Source organism: Aquarana catesbeiana, linkage group LG01 (assembly GCF_042186555.1).
Source record: "Aquarana catesbeiana isolate 2022-GZ linkage group LG01, ASM4218655v1, whole genome shotgun sequence".
NCBI lineage: Eukaryota > Metazoa > Chordata > Amphibia > Anura > Ranidae > Aquarana > Aquarana catesbeiana.
This window is the reverse complement of record NC_133324.1, coordinates 406034572-406048877: the sequence shown is the minus strand read 5'-3', so window position 1 is coordinate 406048877 and position 14306 is coordinate 406034572. Positions and strand designations below refer to the sequence as shown.

At 43.0% G+C, this 14306-nt stretch overlaps 10 non-coding genes across 10 annotated transcripts; all 10 read left to right on the top strand.

Annotated features, from left to right (window-relative positions):
• Positions 1–967: 967 nt before the first annotated feature.
• TRNAR-UCU (transfer RNA arginine (anticodon UCU)) lies at positions 968–1052 on the top strand. Its single transcript is given in 2 exon segments — positions 968–1004; positions 1017–1052. It is a non-coding gene; the product is annotated as a tRNA-Arg (tRNA).
• A 1093-nt stretch (positions 1053–2145) lies between these two features.
• TRNAR-UCU (transfer RNA arginine (anticodon UCU)) lies at positions 2146–2230 on the top strand. The gene is given in 2 exon segments: positions 2146–2182; positions 2195–2230. It is a non-coding gene; the product is annotated as a tRNA-Arg (tRNA).
• A 1095-nt stretch (positions 2231–3325) lies between these two features.
• On the top strand, positions 3326–3410 carry TRNAR-UCU (transfer RNA arginine (anticodon UCU)). Its single transcript is given in 2 exon segments — positions 3326–3362; positions 3375–3410. It is a non-coding gene; the product is annotated as a tRNA-Arg (tRNA).
• A 1095-nt stretch (positions 3411–4505) lies between these two features.
• On the top strand, positions 4506–4590 carry TRNAR-UCU (transfer RNA arginine (anticodon UCU)). The gene is given in 2 exon segments: positions 4506–4542; positions 4555–4590. It is a non-coding gene; the product is annotated as a tRNA-Arg (tRNA).
• Positions 4591–5683: 1093 nt separating this feature from the next.
• On the top strand, positions 5684–5768 carry TRNAR-UCU (transfer RNA arginine (anticodon UCU)). The gene is given in 2 exon segments: positions 5684–5720; positions 5733–5768. It is a non-coding gene; the product is annotated as a tRNA-Arg (tRNA).
• A 1095-nt stretch (positions 5769–6863) lies between these two features.
• Positions 6864–6948, top strand: TRNAR-UCU (transfer RNA arginine (anticodon UCU)). The gene is given in 2 exon segments: positions 6864–6900; positions 6913–6948. It is a non-coding gene; the product is annotated as a tRNA-Arg (tRNA).
• A 1095-nt stretch (positions 6949–8043) lies between these two features.
• Positions 8044–8128, top strand: TRNAR-UCU (transfer RNA arginine (anticodon UCU)). Its single transcript is given in 2 exon segments — positions 8044–8080; positions 8093–8128. It is a non-coding gene; the product is annotated as a tRNA-Arg (tRNA).
• A 2275-nt stretch (positions 8129–10403) lies between these two features.
• On the top strand, positions 10404–10488 carry TRNAR-UCU (transfer RNA arginine (anticodon UCU)). The gene is given in 2 exon segments: positions 10404–10440; positions 10453–10488. It is a non-coding gene; the product is annotated as a tRNA-Arg (tRNA).
• Positions 10489–11583: 1095 nt separating this feature from the next.
• Positions 11584–11668, top strand: TRNAR-UCU (transfer RNA arginine (anticodon UCU)). The gene is given in 2 exon segments: positions 11584–11620; positions 11633–11668. It is a non-coding gene; the product is annotated as a tRNA-Arg (tRNA).
• Positions 11669–12763: 1095 nt separating this feature from the next.
• On the top strand, positions 12764–12848 carry TRNAR-UCU (transfer RNA arginine (anticodon UCU)). The gene is given in 2 exon segments: positions 12764–12800; positions 12813–12848. It is a non-coding gene; the product is annotated as a tRNA-Arg (tRNA).
• Positions 12849–14306: the final 1458 nt, after the last annotated feature.

Here is a 14306-nt window from a genome sequence, read left to right as displayed (position 1 = left end):
TCTCTTGAGAGTTGATATCAGCAAAATTGGAGGTACCCTGTGAAATTCAAAGCAAAGAGGTGGATTTGTAAGCTAACCTGCATTCTATTGTTCCCTTCCTTCTTACTGTGTCATCTCTTGTCAGCCCCACAACCATTTACTGTCCAAATCTTGCTACCTTCACCTCAATTAGATTTCCAAACAATGCCCCATCTTAACCGATGACACCACCAAACTTCCACTTCACTCTCTTGATATGTCTTGCCTTGACTATTGCAACTCCCTACTCTTTGGCCTGCTTCTAAACAGACCATGGCCTCTTCAGTCTATCTTATATGCTGCTGCCAGTCTTATCCCACTTACCAACCATTTACCAGCAGAAGTGTCAGCCACCACCTCTCTGACAATCTCTCCCTGGCTTCTGTTCACCCATCAAATCAAATTCAAAATACTAACAATATAAAAAGCCACCCACAACTCTGCCCCTAGCTACATCATCAACCTTATCTGATGGTATCAAACAAAACACCCTGTTCTCTCCTTCCAAGAATTCCTATTCGCTAGCTCCCTCAACACTTCTTCCAATGCTCGCCTATGGGATTTCCCCAGGGGCTCTCCCATCCTCTTAAATTCCCTACACCAATCTATATGTCTATTTCCCACTCTCTAGGCCTCAGTTGATCCCTGGAAACTCTTCAGGGAATTCTATCCCGCCATTACCTAATAGCAGAACTTTTCATTTTTCCAACAACACATCAACAGTACAAATACTGCTACTTAACATCACCTCCGGTTCCCACCTAAAGATCAAAAAAAGTAGCGCTAAGGCAAATGCCCAAACAGGAACATTTCAATCTTAAACTGTATCTGGACCAGATCTTGAGCTCATCCCTGTTATTTAGTGCCAGCCAGTATGAGGATGTGTTTATGTGCTATGACTTGAGTAGTAGTTCCTCAGGCAAGGTCCTCTATTCTCACCCAAAGGGAGGGCTCTATGGCGCCATGGATAGCGCATTGGACTTCTAGTTAGTGTATTAATTCAAAGGTTGTGGGTTCGAGTCCCACCAGAGTCAGTTTTATATAGTCCTTGTTTATAGTCATGCTTCTCTAATGCTATCAACTAATGGATCCATTCAAAAGGTAGCTGTAGTGAAGTGGATTTGCCATATAAGCTAATAATAGTGCCTAGTGTTTCAGGCTTCTCTTGAGAGTTGATATCAGCAAAATTGGAGGTTCCCTGTGAAATTCAAAGCAAAGAGGTGGATTTGTAAGCTAACCTGCATTCTATTGTTCCCTTCCTTCTTACTGTGTCCTCTCTTGTCAGCCCCACATCCATTTACTGTCCAAATCTTGCTACCTTCACCTCAATTAGATTTCCAAACAATGCCCCATCTTAACCGATGACACCACCAAACTTCCACTTCACTCTCTTGATATGTCTTGCCTTGACTATTGCAACTCCCTACTCTTTGGCCTGCTTCTAAACAGACCATGGCCTCTTCAGTCTATCTTATATGCTGCTGCCAGTCTTATCCCCCTTACCAACCATTTACCAGCAGAAGTGTCAGCCACCACCTCTCTGACAATCTCTCCCTGGCTTCTGTTCACCCATCAAATCAAATTCAAATTACTAACAATATAAAAAGCCACCCACAACTCTGCCCCTAGCTACATCATCAACCTTATCTGATGGTATCAAACAAAACACCCTGTTCTCTCCTTCCAAGAATTCCTATTCGCTAGCTCCCTCAACACTTCTTCCAATGCTCGCCTATGGGATTTCCCCAGGGGCTCTCCCATCCTCTTAATTCCCTACTCCAATCTATATGTCTATTTCCCACTCTCTAGGCCTCAGTTGATCCCTGGAAACTCTTCAGGGAATTCTATCCCGCCATTACCTAATAGCAGAACTTTTCATTTTTCCAACAACACATCAACAGTACAAATACTGCTACATAACATCACCTCCGGTTCCCAGCTAAAGATCAAAAAAAGTAGCGCTAAGGCAAATGCCCAAACAGGAACATTTCAATCTTAAACTGTATCTGGACCAGATCTTGAGCTCATCCCTGTTATTTAGTGCCAGCCAGTATGAGGATGTGTTTATGTGCTATGACTTGAGTAGTAGTTCCTCAGGCAAGGTCCTCTAACCGCACCTAAGGGGAGGGCTCTGTGGCGCAATGGATAGCGCATTGGACTTCTAGTTGGTGTAGTAATTCAAAGGTTGTGGGTTCGAGTCCCACCAGAGTCAGTTTTATATAGTCCTTGTTTATAGTCATGCTGCTCTAATGCTATCAACTAATGGATTCCATTCAAAAGGTAGCTGTAGTGAAGTGGATTTGCCATATAAGCTAATAATAGTGCCTAGTGTTTCAGGCTTCTCTTGAGAGTTGATATCAGCAAAATTGGAGGTACCCTGTGAAATTCAAAGCAAAGAGGTGGATTTGTAAGCTAACCTGCATTCTATTGTTCCCTTCCTTCTTACTGTGTCCTCTCTTGTCAGCCCCACAACCATTTACTGTCCAAATCTTGCTACCTTCACCTAAATTAGATTTCCAAACAATGCCCCATCTTAACTGATGACACCACCAAACTTCCACTTCACTCTCTTGATATGTCTTGCCTTGACTATTGCAACTCCCTACTCTTTGGCCTGCTTCTAAACAGACCATGGCCTCTTCAGTCTATCTTATATGCTGCTGCCAGTCTTATCCCCCTTACCAACCATTTACCAGCAGAAGTGTCAGCCACCACCTCTCTGACAATCTCTCCCTGGCTTCTGTTCACCCATCAAATCAAATTCAAAATACTAACAATATAAAAAGCCACCCACAACTCTGCCCCTAGCTACATCATCAACCTTATCTGATGGTATCAAACAAAACACCCTGTTCTCTCCTTCCAAGAATTCCTATTCGCTAGCTCCCTCAACACTTCTTCCAATGCTCGCCTATGGGATTTCCCCAGGGGCTCTCCCATCCTCTTAAATTCCCTACACCAATCTATATGTCTATTTCCCACTCTCTAGGCCTCAGTTGATCACTGGAAACTCTTCAGGGAATTCTATCCCGCCATTACCTAATAGCAGAACTTTTCATTTTTCCAACAACACATCAACAGTACAAATACTGCTACTTAACATCACCTCCGGTTCCCACCTAAAGATCAAAAAAAGTAACGCTAAGGCAAATGCCCAAACAGGAACATTTCAATCTTAAACTGTATCTGGACCAGATCTTGAGCTCATCCCTGTTATTTAGTGCCAGCCAGTATGAGGATGTGTTTATGTGCTATGACTTGAGTAGTAGTTCCTCAGGCGAGGTCCTCTAACCACACCCAAAGGGAGGGCTCTGTGGCGCAATGGATAGCGCATTGGACTTCTAGTTGGTGTAGTAATTCAAAGGTTGTGGGTTCGAATCCCACCAGAGTCGGTTTTATATAGTCCTTGTTTATAGTCATGCTGCTCTAATGCTATCAACTAATGGATTCAATTCAAAAGGTAGCTGTAGTGAAGTGGATTTGCCAAATAAGCTAATAATAGTGCCTAGTGTTTCAGGCTTCTCTTGAGAGTTGATATCAGCAAAATTGGAGGTACCCTGTGAAATTCAAAGCAAAGAGGTGGATTTGTAAGCTAACCTGCATTCTATTGTTCCCTTCCTTCTTACTGTGTCATCTCTTGTCAGCCCCACAACCATTTACTGTCCAAATCTTGCTACCTTCACCTCAATTAGATTTCCAAACAATGCCCCATCTTAACCGATGACACCACCAAATTTCCACTTCACTCTCTTGATATGTCTTGCCTTGACTATTGCAACTCCCTACTCTTTGGCCTGCTTCTAAACAGACCATGGCCTCTTCAGTCTATCTTATATGCTGCTGCCAGTCTTATCCCACTTACCAACCATTTACCAGCAGAAGTGTCAGCCACCACCTCTCTGACAATCTCTCCCTGGCTTCTGTTCACCCATCAAATCAAATTCAAAATACTAACAATATAAAAAGCCACCCACAACTCTGCCCCTAGCTACATCATCAACCTTATCTGATGGTATCAAACAAAACACCCTGTTCTCTCCTTCCAAGAATTCCTATTCGCTAGCTCCCTCAACACTTCTTCCAATGCTCGCCTATGGGATTTCCCCAGGGGCTCTCCCATCCTCTTAAATTCCCTACACCAATCTATATGTCTATTTCCCACTCTCTAGGCCTCAGTTGATCCCTGGAAACTCTTCAGGGAATTCTATCCCGCCATTACCTAATAGCAGAACTTTTCATTTTTCCAACAACACATCAACAGTACAAATACTGCTACTTAACATCACCTCCGGTTCCCACCTAAAGATCAAAAAAAGTAGCGCTAAGGCAAATGCCCAAACAGGAACATTTCAATCTTAAACTGTATCTGGACCAGATCTTGAGCTCATCCCTGTTATTTAGTGCCAGCCAGTATGAGGATGTGTTTATGTGCTATGACTTGAGTAGTAGTTCCTCAGGCAAGGTCCTCTATTCTCACCCAAAGGGAGGGCTCTGTGGCGCCATGGATAGCGCATTGGACTTCTAGTTAGTGTATTAATTCAAAGGTTGTGGGTTCGAGTCCCACCAGAGTCAGTTTTATATAGTCCTTGTTTATAGTCATGCTTCTCTAATGCTATCAACTAATGGATCCATTCAAAAGGTAGCTGTAGTGAAGTGGATTTGCCATATAAGCTAATAATAGTGCCTAGTGTTTCAGGCTTCTCTTGAGAGTTGATATCAGCAAAATTGGAGGTTCCCTGTGAAATTCAAAGCAAAGAGGTGGATTTGTAAGCTAACCTGCATTCTATTGTTCCCTTCCTTCTTACTGTGTCCTCTCTTGTCAGCCCCACATCCATTTACTGTCCAAATCTTGCTACCTTCACCTCAATTAGATTTCCAAACAATGCCCCATCTTAACCGATGACACCACCAAACTTCCACTTCACTCTCTTGATATGTCTTGCCTTGACTATTGCAACTCCCTACTCTTTGGCCTGCTTCTAAACAGACCATGGCCTCTTCAGTCTATCTTATATGCTGCTGCCAGTCTTATCCCCCTTACCAACCATTTACCAGCAGAAGTGTCAGCCACCACCTCTCTGACAATCTCTCCCTGGCTTCTGTTCACCCATCAAATCAAATTCAAATTACTAACAATATAAAAAGCCACCCACAACTCTGCCCCTAGCTACATCATCAACCTTATCTGATGGTATCAAACAAAACACCCTGTTCTCTCCTTCCAAGAATTCCTATTCGCTAGCTCCCTCAACACTTCTTCCAATGCTCGCCTATGGGATTTCCCCAGGGGCTCTCCCATCCTCTTAATTCCCTACTCCAATCTATATGTCTATTTCCCACTCTCTAGGCCTCAGTTGATCCCTGGAAACTCTTCAGGGAATTCTATCCCGCCATTACCTAATAGCAGAACTTTTCATTTTTCCAACAACACATCAACAGTACAAATACTGCTACATAACATCACCTCCGGTTCCCACCTAAAGATCAAAAAAAGTAGCGCTAAGGCAAATGCCCAAACAGGAACATTTCAATCTTAAACTGTATCTGGACCAGATCTTGAGCTCATCCCTGTTATTTAGTGCCAGCCAGTATGAGGATGTGTTTATGTGCTATGACTTGAGTAGTAGTTCCTCAGGCAAGGTCCTCTAGCCGCACCTAAGGGGAGGGCTCTGTGGCGCAATGGATAGCGCATTGGACTTCTAGTTGGTGTAGTAATTCAAAGGTTGTGGGTTCGAGTCCCACCAGAGTCAGTTTTATATAGTCCTTGTTTATAGTCATGCTGCTCTAATGCTATCAACTAATGGATTCCATTCAAAAGGTAGCTGTAGTGAAGTGGATTTGCCATATAAGCTAATAATAGTGCCTAGTGTTTCAGGCTTCTCTTGAGAGTTGATATCAGCAAAATTGGAGGTACCCTGTGAAATTCAAAGCAAAGAGGTGGATTTGTAAGCTAACCTGCATTCTATTGTTCCCTTCCTTCTTACTGTGTCCTCTCTTGTCAGCCCCACAACCATTTACTGTCCAAATCTTGCTACCTTCACCTAAATTAGATTTCCAAACAATGCCCCATCTTAACTGATGACACCACCAAACTTCCACTTCACTCTCTTGATATGTCTTGCCTTGACTATTGCAACTCCCTACTCTTTGGCCTGCTTCTAAACAGACCATGGCCTCTTCAGTCTATCTTATATGCTGCTGCCAGTCTTATCCCCCTTACCAACCATTTACCAGCAGAAGTGTCAGCCACCACCTCTCTGACAATCTCTCCCTGGCTTCTGTTCACCCATCAAATCAAATTCAAAATACTAACAATATAAAAAGCCACCCACAACTCTGCCCCTAGCTACATCATCAACCTTATCTGATGGTATCAAACAAAACACCCTGTTCTCTCCTTCCAAGAATTCCTATTCGCTAGCTCCCTCAACACTTATTCCAATGCTCGCCTATGGGATTTCCCCAGGGACTCTCCCATCCTCTTAAATTCCCTACACCAATCTATATGTCTATTTCCCACTCTCTAGGCCTCAGTTGATCACTGGAAACTCTTCAGGGAATTCTATCCCGCCATTACCTAATAGCAGAACTTTTCATTTTTCCAACAACACATCAACAGTACAAATACTGCTACTTAACATCACCTCCGGTTCCCACCTAAAGATCAAAAAAAGTAACGCTAAGGCAAATGCCCAAACAGGAACATTTCAATCTTAAACTGTATCTGGACCAGATCTTGAGCTCATCCCTGTTATTTAGTGCCAGCCAGTATGAGGATGTGTTTATGTGCTATGACTTGAGTAGTAGTTCCTCAGGCGAGGTCCTCTAACCACACCCAAAGGGAGGGCTCTGTGGCGCAATGGATAGCGCATTGGACTTCTAGTTGGTGTAGTAATTCAAAGGTTGTGGGTTCGAATCCCACCAGAGTCGGTTTTATATAGTCCTTGTTTATAGTCATGCTGCTCTAATGCTATCAACTAATGGATTCAATTCAAAAGGTAACTGTAGTGAAGTGGATTTGCCAAATAAGCTAATAATAGTGCCTAGTGTTTCAGGCTTCTCTTGAGAGTTGATATCAGCAAAATTGGAGGTACCCTGTGAAATTCAAAGCAAAGAGGTGGATTTGTAAGCTAACTTGCATTCTATTGTTCCCTTCCTTCTTACTGTGTCATCTCTTGTCAGCCCCACAACCATTTACTGTCCAAATCTTGCTACCTTCACCTCAATTAGATTTCCAAACAATGCCCCATCTTAACCGATGACACCACCAAACTTCCACTTCACTCTCTTGATATGTCTTGCCTTGACTATTGCAACTCCCTACTCTTTGGCCTGCTTCTAAACAGACCATGGCCTCTTCAGTCTATCTTATATGCTGCTGCCAGTCTTATCCCACTTACCAACCATTTACCAGCAGAAGTGTCAGCCACCACCTCTCTGACAATCTCTCCCTGGCTTCTGTTCACCCATCAAATCAAATTCAAAATACTAACAATATAAAAAGCCACCCACAACTCTGCCCCTAGCTACATCATCAACCTTATCTGATGGTATCAAACAAAACACCCTGTTCTCTCCTTCCAAGAATTCCTATTCGCTAGCTCCCTCAACACTTCTTCCAATGCTCGCCTATGGGATTTCCCCAGGGGCTCTCCCATCCTCTTAAATTCCCTACACCAATCTATATGTCTATTTCCCACTCTCTAGGCCTCAGTTGATCCCTGGAAACTCTTCAGGGAATTCTATCCCGCCATTACCTAATAGCAGAACTTTTCATTTTTCCAACAACACATCAACAGTACAAATACTGCTACTTAACATCACCTCCGGTTCCCACCTAAAGATCAAAAAAAGTAGCGCTAAGGCAAATGCCCAAACAGGAACATTTCAATCTTAAACTGTATCTGGACCAGATCTTGAGCTCATCCCTGTTATTTAGTGCCAGCCAGTATGAGGATGTGTTTATGTGCTATGACTTGAGTAGTAGTTCCTCAGGCATGGTTCTCTAACCACACGCAAAGGGAGGGCTCTGTGGCGCAATGGATAGCGCATTGGACTTCTAGTTAGAGTAGTAATTCAAAGGTTGTGGGTTCGAGTCCCACCAGAGTCAGTTTTATATAGTCCTTGTTTATAGTCATGCTGCTCTAATGCTATCAACTAATGGATTCCATTCAAAAGGTAGCTGTAGTGAAGTGGATTTGCCAAATAAGCTAATAATAGTGCCTAGTGTTTCAGGCTTCTCTTGAGAGTTGATATCAGCAAAATTGGAGGTACCCTGTGAAATTCAAAGCAAAGAGGTGGATTTGTAAGCTAACCTGCATTCTATTGTTCCCTTCCTTCTTACTGTGTCCTCTCTTGTCAGCCCCACAACCATTTACTGTCCAAATCTTGCTACCTTCACCTCAATTAGATTTCCAAACAATGCCCCATCTTAACCGATGACACCACCAAACTTCCACTTCACTCTCTTGATATGTCTTGCCTTGACTATTGCAACTCCCTACTCTTTGGCCTGCTTCTAAACAGACCATGGCCTCTTCAGTCTATCTTATATGCTGCTGCCAGTCTTATCCCCCTTACCAACCATTTACCAGCAGAAGTGTCAGCCACCACCTCTCTGACAATCTCTCCCTGGCTTCTGTTCACCCATCAAATCAAATTCAAAATACTAACAATATAAAAAGCCACCCACAACTCTGCCCCTAGCTACATCATCAACCTTATCTGATGGTATCAAACAAAACACCCTGTTCTCTCCTTCCAAGAATTCCTATTCGCTAGCTCCCTCAACACTTCTTCCAATGCTCGCCTATGGGATTTCCCCAGGGGCTCTCCCATCCTCTTAAATTCCCTACTCCAATCTATATGTCTATTTCCCACTCTCTAGGCCTCAGTTGATCCCTGGAAACTCTTCAGGGAATTCTATTCCGCCATTACCTAATAGCAGAACTTTTCATTTTTACAACAACACATCAACAGTACAAATACTGCTACTTAACATCACCTCCGGTTCCCACCTAAAGATCAAAAAAAGTAGCGCTAAGGCAAATGCCCAAACAGGAACATTTCAATCTTAAACTGTATCTGGACCAGATCTTGAGCTCATCCCTGTTATTTAGTGCCAGCCAGTATGAGGATGTGTTTATGTGCTATGACTTGAGTAGTAGTTCCTCAGGCAAGGTCCTCTAACCGTACCCAAGTGGAGTGCTCTGTGGGCCAATGGATAGCGCATTGGACTTCTAGTTGGTGTAGTAATTTAAAGGTTGTGGGTTCAAGTCCCACCAGAGTCTCTTTTATATAGTCCTTGTTTATAGTCATGCTGCTCTAATGCTATCAACTAATGGATTCAATTCAAAAGGTAGCTGTAGTGAAGTGGATTTGCCAAATAAGCTAATAATAGTGCCTAGTGTTTCAGACTTCTCTTGAGAGTTGATATCAGCAAAATTGGAGGTACCCTGTGAAATTCAAAGCAAAGAGGTGGATTTGTAAGCTAACCTGCATTCTATTGTTCCCTTCCTTCTTACTGTGTCATCTCTTGTCAGCCCCACAACCATTTACTGTCCAAATCTTGCTACCTTCACCTCAATTAGATTTCCAAACAATGCCCCATCTTAACCGATGACACCACCAAACTTCCACTTCACTCTCTTGATATGTCTTGCCTTGACTATTGCAACTCCCTACTCTTTGGCCTGCTTCTAAACAGACCATGGCCTCTTCAGTCTATCTTATATGCTGCTGCCAGTCTTATCCCCCTTACCAACCATTTACCAGCAGAAGTGTCAGCCACCACCTCTCTGACAATCTCTCCCTGGCTTCTGTTCACCCATCAAATCAAATTCAAAATACTAACAATATAAAAAGCCACCCACAACTCTGCCCCTAGCTACATCATCAACCTTATCTGATAGTATCAAACAAAACACCCTGTTCTCTCCTTCCTAGAATTCCTATTCGCTAGCTCCCTCAACACTTCTTCCAATGCTCGCCTATGGGATTTCCCCAGGGGCTCTCCCATCCTCTTAAATTCCCAACACCAATCTATATGTCTATTTCCCACTCTCTAGGCCTCAGTTGATCCCTGGAAACTCTTCAGGGAATTCTATCCCGCCATTACCTAATAGCCGAACTTTTCATTTTTCCAACAACACATCAACAGTACAAATACTGCTACTTAACATCACCTCCGGTTCCCACCTAAAGATCAAAAAAAGTAACGCTAAGGCAAATGCCCAAACAGGAACATTTCAATCTTAAACTGTATCTGGACCAGATCTTGAGCTCATCCCTGTTATTTAGTGCCAGCCAGTATGAGGATGTGTTTATGTGCTATGACTTGAGTAGTAGTTCCTCAGGCGAGGTCCTCTAACCGCACCCAAAGGGAGGGCTCTGTGGCGCAATGGATAGCGCATTGGACTTCTAGTTGGTGTAGTAATTCAAAGGTTGTGGGTTCGAGTCCCACCAGAGTCGGTTTTATATAGTCCTTGTTTATAGTCATGCTGCTCTAATGCTATCAACTAATGGATTCCATTCAAAAGGTAGCTGTAGTGAAGTGGATTTGCCATATAAGCTAATAATAGTGCCTAGTGTTTCAGGCTTCTCTTGAGAGTTGATATCAGCAAAATTGGAGGTACCCTGTGAAATTCAAAGCAAAGAGGTGGATTTGTAAGCTAACCTGCATTCTATTGTTCCCTTCCTTCTTACTGTGTCCTCTCTTGTCAGCCCCACAACCATTTACTGTCCAAATCTTGCTACCTTCACCTCAATTAGATTTCCAAACAATGCCCCATCTTAACTGATGACACCACCAAACTTCCACTTCACTCTCTTGATATGTCTTGCCTTGACTATTGCAACTCCCTACTCTTTGGCCTGCTTCTAAACAGACCATGGCCTCTTCAGTCTATCTTATATGCTTCTGCCAGTCTTATCCCCCTTACCAACCATTTACCAGCAGAAGTGTCAGCCACCACCTCTCTGACAATCTCTCCCTGGCTTCTGTTCACCCATCAAATCAAATTCAAAATACTAACAATATAAAAAGCCACCCACAACTCTGCCCCTAGCTACATCATCAACCTTATCTGATGGTATCAAACAAAACACCCTGTTCTCTCCTTCCAAGAATTCCTATTCGCTAGCTCCCTCAACACTTTTTCCAATGCTCGCCTATGGGATTTCCCCAGGGGCTCTCCCATCCTCTTAAATTCCCTACACCAATCTATATGTCTATTTCCCACTCTCTAGGCCTCAGTTGATCAATGGAAACTCTTCAGGGAATTCTATCCCGCCATTACCTAATAGCAGAACTTTTCATTTTTCCAACAACACATCAACAGTAGAAATACTGCTACTTAACATCACCTCCGGTTCCCACCTAAAGATCAAAAAAAGTAACGCTAAGGCAAATGCCCAAACAGGAACATTTCAATCTTAAACTGTATCTGGACCAGATCTTGAGCTCATCCCTGTTATTTAGTGCCAGCCAGTATGAGGATGTGTTTATGGGCTATGACTTGAGTAGTAGTTCCTCAGGCGAGGTCCTCTAACTGCACCCAAAGGGAGGGCTCTGTGGCGCAATGGATAGCGCATTGGACTTCTAGTTGGTGTAGAAATTCAAAGGTTGTGGGTTCGAGTCCCACCAGAGTCAGTTTTATATAGTCCTTGTTTATAGTCATGCTGCTCTAATGCTATCAACTAATGGATTCCATTCAAAAGGTAGCTGTAGTGAAGTGGATTTGCCAAATAAGCTAATAATAGTGCCTAGTGTTTCAGGCTTCTCTTGAGAGTTGATATCAGCAAAATTGGAGGTACCCTGTGAAATTCAAAGCAAAGAGGTGGATTTGTAAGCTAACCTGCATTCTATTGTTCCCTTCCTTCTTACTGTGTCCTCTCTTGTCAGCCCCACAACCATTTACTGTCCAAATCTTGCTACCTTCACCTCAATTAGATTTCCAAACAATGCCCCATCTTAACCGATGACATCACCAAACTTCCACTTCACTCTCTTGATATGTCTTGCCTTGACTATTGCAACTCCCTACTCTTTGGCCTGCTTCTAAACAGACCATGGCCTCTTCAGTCTATCTTATATGCTGCTGCCAGTCTTATCCCCCTTACCAACCATTTATCAGCAGAAGTGTCAGCCACAACCTCTCTGACAATCTCTCCCTGGCTTCTGTTCACCCATCAAATCAAATTCAAAATACTAACAATATAAAAAGCCACCCACAACTCTGCCCCTAGCTACATCATCAACCTTATCTGATGGTATCAAACAAAACACCCTGTTCTCTCCTTCCAAGAATTCCTATTCGCTAGCTCCCTCAACACTTATTCCAATGCTCGCCTATGGGATTTCCCCAGGGACTCTCCCATCCTCTTAAATTCCCTACACCAATCTATATGTCTATTTCCCACTCTCTAGGCCTCAGTTGATCACTGGAAACTCTTCAGGGAATTCTATCCCGCCATTACCTAATAGCAGAACTTTCCATTTTTCCAACAACACATCAACAGTACAAATACTGCTACTTAACATCACCTCCGGTTTCCACCTAAAGATCAAAAAAAGTAACGCTAAGGCAAATGCCCAAACAGGAACATTTCAATCTTAAACTGTATCTGGACCAGATCTTGAGCTCATCCCTGTTATTTAGTGCCAGCCAGTATGAGGATGTGTTTATGTGCTATGACTTGAGTAGTAGTTCCTCAGGCATGGTTCTCTAACCACACACAAAGGGAGGGCTCTGTGGCGCAATGGATAGCGCATTGGACTTCTAGTTAGTGTAGTAATTCAAAGGTTGTGGGTTCGAGTCCCACCAGAATCAGTTTTATATAGTCCTTGTTTATAGTCATGCTGCTCTAATGCTATCAACTAATGGATTCCATTCAAAAGGTAGCTGTAGTGAAGTGGATTTGCCAAATAAGCTAATAATAGTGCCTAGTGTTTCAGGCTTCTCTTGAGAGTTGATATCAGCAAAATTGGAGGTACCCTGTGAAATTCAAAGCAAAGAGGTGGATTTGTAAGCTAACCTGCATTCTATTGTTCCCTTCCTTCTTACTGTGTCCTCTCTTGTCAGCCCCACAACCATTTACTGTCCAAATCTTGCTACCTTCACCTCAATTAGATTTCCAAACAATGCCCCATCTTAACCGATGACACCACCAAACTTCCACTTCACTCTCTTGATATGTCTTGCCTTGACTATTGCAACTCCCTACTCTTTGGCCTGCTTCTAAACAGACCATGGCCTCTTCAGTCTATCTTATATGCTGCTGCCAGTCTTATCCCCCTTACCAACCATTTACCAGCAGAAGTGTCAGCCACCACCTCTCTGACAATCTCTCCCTGGCTTCTGTTCACCCATCAAATCAAATTCAAAATACTAACAATATAAAAAGCCACCCACAACTCTGCCCCTAGCTACATCATCAACCTTATCTGATGGTATCAAACAAAACACCCTGTTCTCTCCTTCCAAGAATTCCTATTCGCTAGCTCCCTCAACACTTCTTCCAATGCTCGCCTATGGGATTTCCCCAGGGGCTCTCCCATCCTCTTAAATTCCCTACTCCAATCTATATGTCTATTTCCCACTCTCTAGGCCTCAGTTGATCCCTGGAAACTCTTCAGGGAATTCTATTCCGCCATTACCTAATAGCAGAACTTTTCATTTTTACAACAACACATCAACAGTACAAATACTGCTACTTAACATCACCTCCGGTTCCCACCTAAAGATCAAAAAAAGTAGCGCTAAGGCAAATGCCCAAACAGGAACATTTCAATCTTAAACTGTATCTGGACCAGATCTTGAGCTCATCCCTGTTATTTAGTGCCAGCCAGTATGAGGATGTGTTTATGTGCTATGACTTGAGTAGTAGTTCCTCAGGCAAGGTCCTCTAACCGTACCCAAGTGGAGTGCTCTGTGGGCCAATGGATAGCGCATTGGACTTCTAGTTGGTGTAGTAATTTAAAGGTTGTGGGTTCAAGTCCCACCAGAGTCTCTTTTATATAGTCCTTGTTTATAGTCATGCTGCTCTAATGCTATCAACTAATGGATTCAATTCAAAAGGTAGCTGTAGTGAAGTGGATTTGCCAAATAAGCTAATAATAGTGCCTAGTGTTTCAGGCTTCTCTTGAGAGTTGATATCAGCAAAATTGGAGGTACCCTGTGAAATTCAAAGCAAAGAGGTGGATTTGTAAGCTAACCTGCATTCTATTGTTCCCTTCCTTCTTACTGTGTCATCTCTTGTCAGCCCCACAACCATTTACTGTCCAAATC